Source organism: Adelges cooleyi, unplaced genomic scaffold, assembly GCF_023614345.1.
Source record: "Adelges cooleyi isolate 19-005CV unplaced genomic scaffold, UGA_ACOO_1.1 ACOO_flye_CR_arks_rails_tigmint_CR_PRNA_426, whole genome shotgun sequence".
NCBI classification, from domain to species: domain Eukaryota; kingdom Metazoa; phylum Arthropoda; class Insecta; order Hemiptera; family Adelgidae; genus Adelges; species Adelges cooleyi.
In genome coordinates, this window is record NW_026096108.1 from 1 (window position 1) to 14416 (window position 14416).

A 14416-nucleotide genomic window follows, 5' to 3' on the forward strand; every position below is an offset into this window, starting at 1 on the left:
GTTCTGTATTTACAAATGAGCATCAAAGCGTTAATTTGAAAGTGATTTTATCCGAGAGGACTACTACAGTAGAGTATTGGCATAATGTAATCAAAGCAATGAGGAAACGGAGAGGTCACAGGTCTACAAGAATTATTATAAATCAAAGTGATAAAATTGAATAAAATCGCTTTCAAATAAACGCTTTGATGCTCATTTGTAAATACAGAACCTTCATTTAAAACTTTCTAACTTTGCTGGTTTATACTGTGCTTGGTTTGGACTGTACTGACTTGAAAATACTAACTACCGATTTGCATCGAAGCGTTTTTTTCAAAAGTGATTTTATCACTTTCAGATTTAAAAATTCCTGTAAACCTGTGACCTCCCCGTTTCCAATTTGCCCCGACCCAACTATGCTCCACCCCCACTATGCACCGACCCTACTGTACTGGTTTTTTTTATTTATTATTATTAAACGGGCGAGCCCGATGACAAATTATAAGTGGAACATAAAATATTTACATAGATAAAGGTTTATGCGTAGGTTTTTAGGTTTGCATTAGGTTTTTTTTATCAAATCTCAATCTATCGCGATTTAAAAATCCAACTACGCACGTATTGTACATTTGCGTGTTTAATTAGGTTAATTAATGAAACAATTATGAAACACATATCTTGCAGTTTTATCAATCTTTTGGGTTGTACAATTCATCGTTAATTAAATGCGTGGGCACTTCTAGACAGATCAACTGAATGTTTGAACGTCCTCTAAGGTTACTGAGGTCAACTTGTTTCTATGTGTGTATTAAAATATAGCCATGACTCTGGAGAAACCTACATATAAAATGGCCGGCCGGCTAGTCATTCGAATCAAATACAATTATTAACTGTAAAGTCGTTTCTTACACCGTTCTGTCACCATGAATTCTTCTAAGTACGCGGTTTAGGTATGTTTTTTGGTTTTGGCGTTCGCTGTCAACGGCGTGAACGCTTATTGCAACCCGGATGATTGTTGGGCTCTATGCCGTAGCCAGTATGGTGGGCCACTCACAGAAACTCGAGGAGTATGCGAATCTTCGAACAATGACTATTGTCGGTGTTATGGTAAATTGAAAGATGTATCAGTCTTAATTCCTAACGCTGGTGAGCTCAAATTCAATTGAAAAATGGTAAGTAATAAAAAACGATAATTATTTATTCCAAAAAGAGCGCATTGATCCTGTTTTTCTATTTTGTTATAATAAATTTGATTACCATATGTAAGCCTAGGATGTTGATGGCTTAGCATATTTTTTTTATACAATAGTTTTTTAAACAAAGCTTTTGATTTATTGGCATTTATTTTTTTTTATCATTTCTTAAATCCGTTTTACGCAAATGGACTTTAATATCAGAATTTGTTTCATCATCAAATCTATCCTATTATCTATTGCGAATTAAAAATCCATTTCAAATGTATTGAAAATTTACGTGTTCGGTTGAGGTAAATAAGTACAAAACCAAAAGCTTTTAGTTTTTTCGATCTTTGTAGTGGTACACTTTAACATTAATTAACTGCGTAGGCATTTGTCAGCACTCCGAGACAGATAAACCGACTGTTTGCACTTGTGGGTTACTGAGGTCAACTTGATTCTATGTGTGTATTAAAATATATCCATGACTCAGGAGAAACCTACATAATATAAATAGGCGTAGATACGGCCGAATAAGTCATTCGAAGCAAATACAAGTATTAATATTGTAAAGTCGTTTCTCACACCGTTCCGTCGCCATGAATTCTAAGTACGCGGTTTTGGTATGGTTTTTGGTTTTGGCGTTCGCTTTCAACAGCGTGAACGCTTATTGCGTTCCGTGGGATTGTGAGGCTCTTTGCCGTAGTCAGTACGGTGGGTCGTACTCAGAAATTCGAGGAGTATGCGAATCTTCGAACAATGACTATTGTCGGTGTTATGGTATATACAAGCCTCCACCACTCTTCATTCCTGTCGGTCCCGAGAAAAAGATCAATTGAAAAATGGCAAGTATTAAAAAACGCTGTTTATTTATTCCAAAATTTGCACTACGATCCTATATATATTTTGTTATATTGAATTTGATTATTGGATGTTGATGGCTTTGCATATTTTTTCTACTGTTTTATCGTCATTATTCTTTTAAATTTGAAAACACCATCAAAATAATTATAATTCAATGTTATACTGATAAATAAAATACCTTTTTAAATAATTACCCTAAGTAAAATGTTATTTAAATTATGTCAAGTCAGCTAAAATGTTTATCTGACTTCAATAAAAGTATTCAATTGAATATTTTGACATTTCAACACGTTGGCCACAATGAGGGTAGTCAAGTTCTCTCACCGCTCAAGCTTTTGTGTACTAGTTACTTAATTATTTATAATAAAAAAAAAAATATTTTACTAAAAATACTTTATTTCGAACGTTTATTATTTATCCATCAACATCAACAAAGCAGTCATTAACATCCGAGCTTTAACTATATGCTTATTATACAAATTTTTTAACTGTACAAATTGGATAATTTTCTAATAAAAAAAAAAATTGGGTTTGGACCTTATGCGATTTTTTTTTGTGGCAAAATCTAACTTTTCACTGGGCATTAAAAAAAATTGCTATTTTATTTACCTTATTAAAATAATAAATACTCATTGGAAGAAAAAAATGTATTTATATCTATATAAATTGTTAATTTGGATTTGAGTACCATATGTAAACTTCGGATGGTGATGACTTTTAAAGAGTAGGTTAGGTTAGATATGAAACAAAACAATTTAAATATATCTATTTTTTTTATTAATTTTAAAAATTGTTAATTATTATACTATAAGGTTATTGTATCTCTTTGGATACAGCTATAAATAAAAGGAAAAGGTTAAAGTAATGCGCTATCAAATTTTGAAACTTGTAAACATGATCATTTCATTAACTGTTTAAATAAGGAATAACTTAATGACTGCGACCGTAACTAAGCAACAATTAATTGGGTTTAAGTTAATTGTTGATCGTAAATAGCTTATTAATGTAGTGTACTTAGTATTTAACATATTGTTATAATTAATTTGGTAAATATTTGTACCTCTTTACATATAATTCTGTTAGGTTTGCCCTAAAAATGTCAATAATTATATAATTAAATAAAAATGCCGAATTTTTTTCCCGTTTAATATGTTATGGGCACATATGAGTTCCAACTACTGCCAAATTTTCAACCCAAAATTTTTAAAATTACCGGTAAAAACCCGGAAAAACAAAAAAAATTGTACCCCCCCTAGGGGGGTGGGAAATGGGTATAATTTAAGTTTGACACAACTGACGTGTGCGGGCATACCAAATAATTATTTCTTATACATTTCAACTCGATCCGACTCATTTTCTCGAAATTATAGCCAGTAAAAGTTCTAACTTAAAAACTCGTACGGTTTTTTTTTTGTTTTTTCAACTTTCGTCTGTGAAGAATTAAACTTTTTCAACTTTTACCCCCCCAAAGTACCAACTAGATGAAAATTGCGATTTATAGAGTTGCTATTCGAAAGAATTGGTCCAGTATTAAAGAAGTTACAGTGTATACAGATAAAAAAAAAACACACATCAGAGTAAAACCAATACCTTCTCGCTTTGCATCGAAGCTAAAATTCGTTTGACCTAAACGGACATTAAAATCAGATTTTATTTCATCATCACCAATAGAACTCGCATTATCTATCACGATTTAAAAGTCCAACTACAAAGCATTGAAAATTTGCGTGTTCGCTAATGTTAAATAATTAAGTATTAAACAAAAATTTTGCTCGTTTATTTATCGTTAATTAAATGCATGGGCATTTGTCAGTACTCTTAGATGGATTAACCGACTGATTGCACGTCCTATAAGGTTACTGAGGTTAACTTGTGTCTATTCAACTATATCATTGACTCGGGAGAAAACTACATAATATAAAAAAGCGTAGGTACGGCAGGGAAGTCATTCGAAGCAAATACAATTATTAATATTGTAAAGTCGTTTCCCACACCGTTCCGTCACCATGAATTCTAAGTACGCGGTTTTGGTTTGTTTTTTGGTTTTGGCGTTCGCTTTCATCGGCGTGAACGCTCGTTGCAACCCGGATGACTGACCAGATTGGACTAGACTGGTTAGTTGTACACACAATAAATACATAGATACAAGCCTATGTCAACACCAATTTATTAAACATTTTATTTATTATTATTTTTTTTTACATCTTTTTAATTTATTCACAACGGCTATTCGATTTTTCTACGATTATTAGTATTTTTTAAGTGAATTTATGTAAAAAAACACGAGTCGATTATTACAGCTGCTTCGTTTTATTTACCTACAAAATATAAATTACATAATACATACCAACATGTTAATTATGTTCAATCACTGTTTGTATGTTACATATTAAATTAAACCGTATAGTCTAAACATATAAAAATTGTGTCCCTATAGTGAAATTTTGATAGTTATTTTTTATAAGTATTTCAGAGGATTTAAAATATTTTGTTATAACCGTACGTATATAATAGACAATGTTTTGGGCAAAAGAGTAGAATAATAATCGTCAACTATTAGCTACTATTCACAAAATTCTAAACACGACCTAAAAAGATAAATTTTTAGTAAGTATTCCGAATTAACTCAATCAGTTTGTTTTTAAACTTCATACATTTTTTCATTTGCGTGCAATAATTGTTTAAGCAGAGATATTGATTTATTAGCAAACTCGCAAAAGGGTTGAAAACGAAATACTTAAAACATTAGGTTTCTTTTATCAACTCTAAATAATCCGTTTGACCTAAGTGGACATTAAAATCAGATTTTATTTCATCCATCTTCATCGACAGAACTCGCATTATCTATCACAAATTAAAAATTCAAATATAAAGTTTCAAAAATTTGCGTATTCAATTAACCTTTAAGGTCACTGCGTCCTACTGATAGAACTGATTACGCCTCAGTAATATATAAAATATGAAATAATATACATACATATTACATGCATCAATTATTTTGAGTTATATACTTCATCGTTAATTAAATGCGTGGGCATTTGTCCGTACTCTTGGAGAGATAAACCGACTGATTGCACGTCCTATACGGTTACTGAGGTCAACTTGATTCTATGTGTATATTAAAATATATACATGACTCGGGAGAAACCTACACAATATAAATAGGCGTAGGTACGGCCGGTAAGTCATTCGAAGCAAATACAAGTATTAATATTGTAAAGTCGTTTCTTACACCGTTCCGTTGCCATGAATTCTAAGTACGTGGTTTTGGTATGTTTCTTGGTTTTGGCGTTCGCTTTCAACTGCGTGAACGCTTCTTGCAACCCGGATGATTGTTGGGGTCTATGCCGTGGCCAGTACGGTGGGGCGTTCGCAGAAACTCGAGGAGTATGCGAATCTTCGAACAATGACTATTGTCGGTGTTATGGTATACCCAAGCTTCTAGCAACTGGCTCACCTATGGGTTCCGAGATGTCAATCAATTGAAAAATGGTAAGTATTAAAAAACGCTATTGATTTATTCCAAAAAGTGCACTACGATCCTATATATATTTTGTTATATTGAATTTGATTATTGGATGTTGATGGCTTTGCATATTTTTTCTACTGTTTAATCGTCACTGTTCTTTTAAATTTGAAAACACCATCAAAATAATTATAATTCAATGTGATACTGATACATAAAATACCTTTTTAAATAATTATCTTAAGTAAAATGTTATTATAATTATGCCAAGTCAGCTAAAATGTTTAGCCGACTTCAATAAAAGTATTTAATTGTATATTTTGACATTTCAACACGTTGGCCACATTGAGGGTAGTCAAGTTTTCTCGCCGCTCAATCTTTTGTGTACCCTGCCAATTTTTTAAAGTCTTTCTCTTTGTGTACTATGTCAATAGATAATTAATCATTGACAATACAAAAAAAAAAATCTAAGACTAAAAATGCTTTATTTTGAACGTTAATTTTTTATCCATCAACATCAACAAATCTTATGCGATTTTTCTTTGTTGCAAAATCTAAATTTTTACTGGGCTTTAAAAAAATTGCTATTTCATTTACCGTGTTAAAATAATAAATACTCATTGAAACAAAAAAATTAGTTTAAAAAATTAAAAAGTATTTTACTATTAGAGCATTTTGTCATTTTGGATACAGCTATAAAAAAAAAGGAAAACGTATTGCGCTATCAACTTTTAAAACTTGTGAAGTGAATCGTTTAATTAACTTTTTTTTTATTTAATTATTACGACTGTAATTATGCATTAATTACTTGAGTTTAATTTAATTCATGATCGTAAATAATTTATTAATATAGTGTCTTAGTATATACACAATGTTATAATAATTGTTGTAATTCACAAGTTTTGTTGAATTACCTATACTAAAATTTAAAACAAAATTACCAAACTTTATGTTTTTAATGGTACAGAAATAGTTTTCATTTTAGACTGATGTGGTTATGTCAAGCCTTTCTCGTATGTAATGTAATTTGCCATGTTTAAATTATGCTTACCGTTTTTTTCTTTTGTATTTTCTAGCTCAAGACATCGTATTAAACATCGTCGTCAGTTCAACGAGAAAACTTCAAAAATAATGTCACAATTTCAAAACATTGCAAAGTAGTAACACTTTTTGTAATACTATTTATGTTAGCTTTTATGTGTTATACATTAAAGGCAACTAAATATTATTATGTGTAGATAATAAATAATGATTTTTACAATAAATTTGAAATTTTCCTGAAAATGTAATGTGTTTTAATCTATTTTTTTTTTACTAAGAACAAATCATTTAAGTCAACACGTGTGTAAATTGTCAAAATAGAGTATTTAGGATTTAAGCGGTCAAGATCGTTCACGTTTGTTGTACAACCAACAGAAGAGCACAATATTCATAAATAATTAATAACTCAATAACAATGTTAAGTACATTATTTTCAATTAAAAAAGTTAATGAAGTGTATGATATATGTAAAGTGATGTATGATAAAGTATATTTAAGGTAATTCAGTGTATTCTTGTTCCATTTGTCAGATTGACTGGTTTTTTTTTTGTTTTTTCAACTTTCGTCTGTGATGACTTAAACTTTTTTAACTTATACCCCCCCCCCAAAGTACAAACTAGACAAAATTTGTGATTTAATGAGTTGCTATTCAAAGGAATTGGTCTAGTATTAAAAAAGTTACAGTGTATACAGCGAAAAAAAAAGCCCACATCAGAGTAAAACCAATACCTTCTCGCTTTGCATCGAAGCTAAAATTCCTGTAAACCTGTGACCTCCTCGTCCCCAATATGCCCTGACCCAACTATGCTCCGTCTCCACTATGCACCGACCCCACTGTACTGGTTTTTTTATTTATTATTATTAAACGGGCGAGCCCGATGACAAATTATAAGTGGAACATAAAATATTTACATAGATAAAGGTTTATGCGTAGGTTTTTAGGTTTGCATTAGATTTTTTTATCAAATCTCAATCTATCGCGATTTAAAAATCCAACTACGCACGTATTGTAAATTTGCGTGTTTAATTAAGTTAATTAATGAAACAATTATAAAACACAAATCTTGCAGTTTTATCAATCTTTTGGGTTGTACAATTCATCGTTAATTAAATGCGTGGGCACTTCTAGACAGATCAACTGAATGTTTGAACGTCCTCTAAGGTTACTGAGGTCAACTTGTTTCTATGTGTGTATTAAAATATAGCCATGACTCTGGAGAAACCTACATATAAAAAGGCCGGCCGCCTAGTCATTCGAATCAAATACAATTATTAACTGTAAAGTCGTTTCTTACACCGTTCTGTCACCATGAATTCTTCTAAGTACGCGGTTTAGGTATGTTTTTTGGTGTTGGCGTTCGCTGTCAACGGCGTGAACGCTTATTGCAACCCGGATGATTGTTGGGCTCTTTGCCGTAGCCAGTACGGTGGGTCGTACGAAAAAATTCGAGGAGTATGCGAAGCTTCCAACAATGACTATTGTCGGTGTTATGGAAAATTCTTGGTTCCACCACTTGACCTTCCTATGGGTCCCGAGCGACAGATCAATTGAAAAATGGCAAGTATTAAAAAACGCTATTTATTTATTCCAAAATGTGCACTACGATCCTATATATATTTTGTTTATTGAATTTGATTATTGGATGTTGATGGCTTTGCATATTCCTTCTACTGTGTAATCGTCACTGTTCTTTTAAATTTGAAAACACCATCAAAATAATTATAATTCAATGTTATACTGATAATTAAAATACCTTTTTAAATAATTACCCTAAGTAAAATGTTATTTAAATTATGTCAAGTCAGCTAAAATGATTATCCGACTTCAATAAAACAGTCAAACTAGAGTATTTAAGATTTAATCGGTTAAAATTATTGCTCACGAATAGTTATTATGACTAACAGAAGAGCACAATATTCATAAATAATTAATAACTTATGCGTGATTTCCGTAATTGGTTAATCACAATTATTTTTACAATATTATGTTTGTCGATCGACGATATTGTAATAAAAAAACAGTGATTTAAATTATACATGATAATTTACAAACAAATTTAAGTAGGAATTGGTTGGCTGACTAAAATGTACAATTATTTTACATTATTTTAGTACGAGGTGACTAATATTTTAAGGAGGGATGTTTTACTCTCCCAAATGTTTGTGTGCCTAAAGACGTTCAACTACAAAAAAATTTTTTTTAATTTTGTATTTTGAGTAAAAGTTTAGGAACGAATAAAGTAATTATGGCGTAACGAGTTTTAATATTATTATAATATTGTTATGATGTGTGTGTGTGTGTGTGCACGCAGATATTCAGGCTAGACCACATTGGACTAGATTCATTATTTATACACACAATAAATACATATTATAATATTTTATAGTTTGTTAGTTTTTTTTTATCAGTATTTCAAAGGATTTAAAAACTTTTGTTATAACCATACGTATAAAAATAAACAATGTTTTGGACAAAGGAGTGCAAAAATAAACGTCACATATCGGTTACTTTTCACAAAACTCTAAACACGACATAAAAAGAATAACTTTTAGTAAGTATTCCGAATTAATTTAATCAATTTTTTTTTTTAACTTCATACTTCTTATATTTGCGTGCAATAGTTGTTTGAACAAAGCTATTGATTTATTAGCAATTTTTTTTTTTCATTTCTTAAATCCGTTTTACGCAAATGGCCTTTAAAATCAGAATTTGTTTCATCATCATCATTAGATCTATCATATTAAAAAAAAATAAATTTCTTATTAAAACCTATGAGATATTGAGTGATTGACGATAAAATGATCATCCTGTATATGCTTAGTGTTAGTTTTAAATCGAATTTCAAACCACGAATTTTGAAATACTCCTCGAGTTCCTTAGTACGCCGCACCGTACTGGCTACGGCATAGAGCCCAACAATCATCCGGGTTGCAATAAGCGTTCACGCTGTTGAAAGCAAAATATATTTGTTTTCTGAATGTAAAAGACGTTAAAAATTCTAGATAATTATAAAATATATTTTATATATATATATTGAAATAATTAATTTAATAACGAGTTTCTATGTAAAAATCATTTAATTTATCAACATAAATCCTACTTTATTTACCTTAGAGTTTCACATTTCATATTATTTATTAATAACAAAACAAATTATGGTATACAATAATGCATGGGTTTACTTATATTATATTAGTTGCATCAACGTTTAACGGAAAAATGTTTAACAATTCAAGAAATTTTAATTAATTTCCCGTTTGCTTCCATTTAAATAATAACATTTTATCTGTTCTATGGGGTAGGCAGCGCACCTAGCGACGTTTTATACTGATGTAATATTTTCAATCGCTTCCTCTTAGGCGGGCGGATGAAAGTGTTTACACCTTTTCAATCCACCTTGTCTATTAGGTTAAATCGTTATCACATGAATAAGTATTATCACAAAAATAATATTAAAAAAGTCGTACACATTGTTACATGTCTGGGGACTGAATGGGTTAAACTAAAAAAAAAAATTTCCAATAATTGAGGAAATGTAATCTAAATGTTTATTTACATGGTTTTCATCAATAATAACATCAACATATTTCAGACTAGTTGATGTTTTATGTTTAAAGCACTTGTTATGGTCTGTAGTATCACAACAATCACTCAAGTGGATCATGCTTATCTCCTAATTAAATATAATATTCGATTATACTACAAGAAAGAAAATAAGAAATTATGATCAGTCACGGCATCATATTGTAAGTTATAACGTTGGCGTTCGTGTAGGAACCTATAATGCCCGTCGACCAACTTGTTTTACTATTATTCGTAGTTGAGAATCCCAACGATTAAAAAAATTATAATAATTATCCACAAGTCATTGGTAGACTTTGAAGGGAACTGGATGCAAAGGTTATTTTTCCAAAAATAGTATATTAATGTAATATATTAATAATGTATTGATTATTAGTAGAAATATAAAAAAAAATTGAAATTCTCCTACAATTACAATCGTAATGAATACCGAACAAAAGCTCCATATAAAAAAGTATTGGTTTCATCGGTTTTGTATATATAAAAAAAAAAAATTCATTATTTGTACGAGGTGATAATTTTATCTTGACACTATATCTCATAGGGTTTAATAAGAAATTTCATTTTTATTCCATAAAGTTTTTATAGAATGTGATCTCAACTTTTTCCAGTTTTTTTTTTGTTTTTTTCCTACTTAGTTTTTTTGGTAGAAAATTTTGAAACATAAATGGTAACGCATACATTTCATTGACTTTTTTATTGAGATTATGTACTAAATATTTAGTACATAACCATAATAGTTAATAACCAGTTTTGAACAACTTTTTTAAAAGTTTAGATTTTAGGTGTTAGGATGTGACGGGAAGTGCGCGCAGATAAGTATAATACTACACTCTACCTTTCTATCTGCCCTATACTTAAAATTTCAGAAACTTCAAAAATAATAAGCTAAAACTGGTTATCGACCGAGTCTACATCTTTAGTTTATTACTTTTTCGGGAAATGGGTATAAAGAAAAAAAATTGTGAAAAATTGTAATCATATTATTTTATAAAAACATTATGGAAAAAAAATAAAATTTCTAATTGGAGCCTATGAGATATTGTGTGGTTCACGATAAATTTATCACTCTGTATATGTACAGTGTTAATTTCCAATCGAATTTCAAACTAAGAATTTCGAAATAAACCATGATCTAATAATGAACCTAAACATGTACCTCGACAAATTTAAACAAATAATTATGTATTATTTTTTTTCAAATTTTTATGATAAATGTAAAGTGATGTATGATAAAGTATGTTTAAGATAATTCAGTGTTTTATTGATTCATTTGTTGGATCGACATCACAAGTGAGCGTTTAATGCACATTTTCAGTGTCAATATTAGATTACAAAAGTCAGAAGCCCTAAATTTCAATGTTTCTCAATATTATTATGAAGTTTGTGTGTGTGTGTGCTCGCAGAAATTCAGACTAGAACAGATTAGACTAGACTGGTTAATTGTACACACAATATTTTATTAAATATATATTTTTTTTAACACCTTTTAAATTTATGCAACAAAATGTGTATTAAGTATATAACTGCGCAAACGACATAACGGTACAGAATGTTATCAAAAACCATCTATTTATAAATGCTCACACAACGGGTATTAGATTTTTCTACATCTCCTTCGTTTTAATTACCTACAAAATATAAATTTTATTATACATACCAACATGATAGTTATGTTCAATCTGTGTTTGAAAAGTCAGATTTTATTTCATCCATCATCATCGATAGAACTCGCATTATCTATCACAAATTAAAAATTCAAATTCATTCAAAATTTGCGTATTCAATTAACCCTTAAGGTCACTGCGTCCTATTCATAGAACTGATTACGCCCCAGTAATATATGAAATATAAAATAATATACATTCTTTACATACATCCAATTAATATGAGTAATACACTCCATCGTTAATAAAATGCGTGGGCATTTGTCCGTACTCTTGGAGAGATAAACCGACGTCCTATACGGTTACTGAGGTCACCTTGTTTCTATGAGTATATTATCCATGACTCGGTAGAAACCTGGGCAATATAAATGGGCGTGGGTTCGGCCGGCAAGTCATTCGAAGCAAATACAAGTATTAATATTGTAAAGTCGTTTCTTACACCGTTACGTTGCCATGAATTCTAAATACGTGGTTTTGGTATGTTTCTTGGTTTTGGCGTTCGCTTTCAACGGCGTGAACGCTTCTTGCAACCCGGATGATTGTTGGGGTCTATGCCGTGGCCAGTACGGTGCGTTGTTTAGAGAAACTCGAGGAGTATGCGAATCTTCGAACAATGACTATTGTCGGTGTTATGGTATCCCCGTGGATCCACGAATGGCATATACTATCGGTCCCGGGGGACAGATCAATTGAAAAATGGTAAGTATAAAAAAACGCTATTTAGTTATTCCAAAATGTGCACTACGATCCTATATATATATATATTTTATTATTTTGGATTTGATTACAATATGTAAACCTCGGATGTTGATAACTTTACATATTTTTTCTACTGTTTAATCGTCATTGTTCTTTTAAATTTGAAAGCACCATCAAAATAATTATAATTCAATGCTATACTAATACATAAAATATCTTTTTAAATAATTATCTTAAGTAAAATGTTATTTTAATTATGTCAAGTCAGCTAAAATGTTAAGCCGACTTCAATAAAAGTATTTAATTGTATATTTTGACATTTCAACACGTTGGCCACATTGAGGGTAGTCAAGTTCTCTCACCGCTCAATCTTTTGTGTACCCTGCCAATTTTTTAAAGTCTCTCTCTTTGTGTACTATGTCAATAGATAATTAATCATTGACAATACAAAAAAAAAATCTAAGACTAAAAATGCTTTATTTTGAACGTTAATTTTTTATCCATCAACATCAACAAATCTTATGCGATTTTTCTTTGTTGCAAAATCTAAGTTTTTACTGGGCTTTAAAAAAATTGCTATTTCATTTACCGTATTAAAATAATAAATACTCATTGAAACAAAAAAATTAGTTTAAAAAATTAAAAAGTATTTTACTATTAGAGCATTTTGTCATTTTGGATACAGCTATAAAAAAAAGGAAAACGTATCAACTTTTAAAACTTGTGAAGTGAATCGTTTAATTAACTTTTTTTTTATTTAATTATTACGACCGTAATTATGCATTAATTACTTGAGTTTAATTTAATTCATCATCGTAAATAATTTATTAATATAGTGTACTTAGTATATACACAATGTTATAATAATTGTTGTAATTCACAAGTTTTGGTGAATTACCTGTACTAAAATTTAAAACAAAATTACCAAACTTTATGTTTTTAATGGTACAGAAATAGTTTTAATTTTAGACTGATGTGGTTATGTCAAGCCTTTCTCGTATGTAATGTGATTTGCCTTGTTTAAATTACTCTTACCGTTTTTTTCTTTTGTATTTTCTAGCTCAAGACATCGTATTAAACATCGTCGTCAGTTCAACGAGAAAACTTCAAAAATAATGTCAACATTTCAAAACATTGCAAAGTAGTAACACTTTTTGTAATACTATTTATGTTAGCTTTTATGTGTTATACATTAAAGGCAACTAAATATTATTATGTGTAGATAATAAATAATGATTTTTACAATAAATTTGAAATTTTCCTGAAAATGTAATGTGTTTTAATCTATTTTTATTCACTAAGAATAAATCATTTCAGTCAACACGTGTGTAAATTGTCAAAATAGAGTATTTAGGATTTAAGCGGTCAAGATTATTCACGTTTGCTGTATAATCAACAGAAGAGCACAATATTCATAAATAATTAATAACTCAATAACAATGTTAAGTACATTATTTTCAATTAAAAAAGTTAATGAAGTGTATGATATATGTAAAGTGATGTATGATAAAGTATATTTAAGGTAATTCAGTGTATTGTTGGTCCATTCGTCAGATTGACTGGATGTTTAATGTACGTTTTCCGTATCAATATTAGATTACAAAAGTCAATATAAAATATGTTTACAGCGCCTTACAATCTTAATTTATTTACCTACTGTAATTGATGTAGCCATGTGGGAGCTGGGGTAAATTTTGTGAAACAATACGGCTATGCCAAAAAATTGAATAGATAACAAGCTGCTGTTTGGTTTGTTTTTATACAGATTATAAAATATAGTTAATATAAGAAAACAATCGTTTCTATAATAGTCGTCCCGTGTAAGTACCTACATACAAAATAAATTAATTTAAAGCTGATAATGCGAGCAATCGATAAACACAAATTATCCCGTAACACGTAATCGGCTTACATAGTTAAAAAAATTGTTTATGTTTGCACG

The 14416-nt window shown here is 29.9% G+C and overlaps 1 long non-coding RNA gene across 2 annotated transcripts; it reads left to right on the forward strand.

Annotated features, from left to right (window-relative positions):
* The first annotated feature begins 5040 nt into the window (after positions 1 to 5040).
* Positions 5041 to 13742, forward strand: LOC126842055 (uncharacterized). 2 transcript variants are annotated; one of them, XR_007686259.1, is made up of 2 exons: positions 5041 to 5510; positions 13535 to 13742. It is a non-coding gene; the product is annotated as an uncharacterized LOC126842055 (long non-coding RNA). The 2 variants fall into 2 exon arrangements; XR_007686260.1 differs by lacking the exon at positions 13535 to 13742 and adding an exon at positions 6561 to 6768.
* Positions 13743 to 14416: the final 674 nt, after the last annotated feature.